We start from the raw sequence: 3,200 nt of genomic DNA, 5'->3' as shown, positions 1-3,200 counted from the left end.
TGGCAGGCTGTTACTATTGGGGTACTGCAAGGATCAGTGTTGGAGCCACAGCTGTTAACAACCGAAATAAATGATTTGGATGTCGGGATTAAATGTAATATTTCCAAGTTTGCAGATGACACAAAGCTAGGTGAAGTGTGAGCTGTGAGAAGGATGCAGAGAGGCTTCCAGGGAACCTGGAGAGGCTAAGTGAATGGGAAAGAACATGGCAGATGGAATATAATGTGAGTAAGTGTGAAGTTCTCCACTTTGGTGGAATAAACAGAAAGACAGAGTATTTCTTAAATGGTGAGAGGTTGGGAAGTGTTGATGTCCAAAGGGACCTGGGTGTCCTTGTTCATGAGACACTAAAAGCTCTTGTGCAGGTGCAGCAATCAATTAGGAAGGCAAATGGTATGTTGGCCTTCACACGAGGGGTCATGAGTACAGGAGTAAAGATGTCTTGCTGCAATTGTATAGAGCCTTGGTGAAACCGCGCTGGAGTATTGTGTATAGTTTGGTCTCCTCATCTAAGGAAGGATATACTTGCCACAGAGGGAGTGAAGCAGAGGGTCACCAGACTAATCCCTGGGATGGTGGGATTGTCTTATGAGGAAACTGGGCCTGTATTCCTTAAAGTTTCGAAGAATGAGAGGTGATCTCATTGAAACTGATAAAATTCTTATAGGGCGTGACAGTGTGGATGTAGATAGGATGTTTGCCCTGGTTGGTGAGCCTAAAATCAGGGGACCAAGTCTCAGAATAAGGAGTAGGCCATTTAAAACTGAGATCGAGTTGAATTTCTACACTCAGAAGGTGGTGAATCATTGGAATTCTCTACCCCAGAGAGCTGTAGCAGTTCAATGATTGAGCATGTTCAAGACAGAAATTGTTAGAAATCTTGATACTCATGACATCAAGGGATATGGGGAGAGCACGGGAAAGGGGCGTTGAGGTAGATGATCAGCCATGATCGAATTGAATGGCAGAAAAGGCTCGACGGGCTGAATGGCCTACTCCTATGTTCCTCTGTTCCTCAGAGAGTTGGCGCCAGCACGCAGCCTTGCTTTACCCCACTGCTGATCTTGAAAGTGTCTGATGTTGCTCCATTGTAACTGATGGAACTGTGCATGTTCTCGTGGAAAGAAGAGATGATGCCCAAGAGTTCAGGAGGGCAGCCGAGTTTCCATCGCAGTTTGAAGAGTCCGTCTCTGCTGACAAGATCAAAGGCCTTGGTGATGTTTATTAAAATATGTGCGGCTCTGTGGCGCAATGGATAGTGTGTTGGACTTCTAAATAATGATAAAAAAGGCATTCAAAAGTTGTGGGTTCAAATCCCACCAGAGTCAGATTTTGGACCAGAGACAGAAGAGCACGACGGAACAGAGAGAGTTAACAAGTGTGTCAAAAGCACTGATTCAGAGACAGAGCGAGAGAGAGAGGAGCACAGCATGAGCAGAGCTGGGGCAAAAAAAATCAAAAAGTGACATCACAATGGAGAGTGAGAGCAGGGAAACAGAGAGCCGCTGGGGTGAGTTTACAGGATTTGGTTCTTGCTTCGGTGCAGTGGAAGGAGCTGTTTGGTGAGGATCTGTTGAGCTGTGACATCACAGGCAAGCAGGTAGTTGATTGGTTTGGAAATAGCTGCATGTTTGATGAGTATCTGGTCAGTGATTAAGGTCCATTTTAGTCCTAATGTTTAAAATAGTAAACAAACTAGTGGTAAGCTTAATAAAATATACAATAAAATAAACAATTGAATAAAATAATTAAGTAGTTAATTGAAACACGTTAAGGATGACAGGACAGGTGATGTGTCACAGCTGCAGCATGTGGGAGCTCCTGGATACCAGTGTGATCCAGGGCAAACACGTCTGCAGTAAGTGTCTGCGGCTCAAAGAGGGAGAAAAAAGGAACGTGGGGACAGTATAGTAAGGTGGATTGACTCTGTTCTTTGCAGCAAAGAGCAAGAGTCCAGATGGCTGTGTTGCCTGCCGGTGCCAGGATTCAGGACGTCTGCTCAGGGCTGGAGTGAAACATACAATGGGAGGGGGAGGATCCAGTTGTCGTGGTCCATGTCGGTACCAACGACATAGGCAGGACAAGGATAGAGGTTCTGTATAGTCAGTATGAGGAACTAGGCACCAAATTAAGAAGGAGAACCTCAAAGTTAATCATCTCTGGATTATTACCTGAGCCATGTGCAAATTGGCATAGGACAAATAAGATTAGAGAAAGTAATGTGCGGCTGAAAGACTGATGAGGTTGTAGTGGGTTCTGGTTCGTGGGGCATTGGCACCAGTACTGGGGAAAGAGGTGGCTGTACCGTTGGGACGGTCTACACCTGAACCGTGCTGGTGCCGGTGTTCTAGCGAGCCACATAACGAGGGACGTAGAGACGGTTTTAAACTGAATAGTGGGGGCAAGGGATCAAATTTGGGAAGATATGGTGAATCAAGGAGGAGAGGCAAGGCAAGAGAGAAAGGTATAAATATGGGAAATCATAAGGAGAGTGTGACAGGAAGGGACAGAGCAGACAAATCTAAGAGTAAATCAACAGATAAGGCTAGAGGTTACAAAAATAATAAAAGGACAAATCTAAGTGCTCTGTATCTGAATGCATGGAGCTTTCGAAGCAAAACAGATGAACAGAGAGCACAAATAGAATAAATAAGTACGATCTGATAGTCATTACAGAGACATGGCTGCAGGGCGACATAGATTGGGATGTGAATATTGGAGGGGACATGGCATTTAGGAAGGACAGGAAGCTTGGAAAAGGTGGTGGGGTAACTCTGTTAATTAATGATGGTATTAGCGCAATAGAGAGGGATGACCTAAGTTCAGGAGATCACGATGTAGAAGCAGTTTGAGTTGAGATGAGAAATAATACAGGCAAGAAGTCACTTGTGGGAGTGGTGTACAGGCCACCTAACATTAACCACACTGTAGGATGGGGTATAAAAAAGAAATAATGGCAGCTTGTCAGAAAGGTACAGCAATAATTATGGGGGATTTTGATCTCCATATAGACTGGAAATTCTGATTTGCAGAGGTAGCCTAGACGAGGAGTGCATAGAATGTTTTTGGGATAATTTCTTGGAAAAATAAGTTCTGGAGCCAACCTGAGAGCAGGCTATACTAGACCTGGCATTGTGCAACGAGATAGGATTAATTAATGACCTCATAGTTAAGGTGCCCCAAAGTAGTAGCGATTATAA

The 3,200-nt window shown here is 44.4% G+C and overlaps 1 non-coding gene across 1 annotated transcript; it reads left to right on the top strand.

The window, feature by feature from the left end:
- The first annotated feature begins 1,237 nt into the window (after positions 1-1,237).
- trnar-ucu (transfer RNA arginine (anticodon UCU)) lies at positions 1,238-1,328 on the top strand. The gene is given in 2 exon segments: positions 1,238-1,274; positions 1,293-1,328. It is a non-coding gene; the product is annotated as a tRNA-Arg (tRNA).
- Positions 1,329-3,200: the final 1,872 nt, after the last annotated feature.

Source organism: Heterodontus francisci, unplaced genomic scaffold (assembly GCF_036365525.1).
Source record: "Heterodontus francisci isolate sHetFra1 unplaced genomic scaffold, sHetFra1.hap1 HAP1_SCAFFOLD_59, whole genome shotgun sequence".
In the NCBI taxonomy this organism is placed as follows: Eukaryota; Metazoa; Chordata; class Chondrichthyes; order Heterodontiformes; family Heterodontidae; genus Heterodontus; species Heterodontus francisci.
This window is presented reverse-complemented; position numbering and strand designations above follow the sequence as displayed.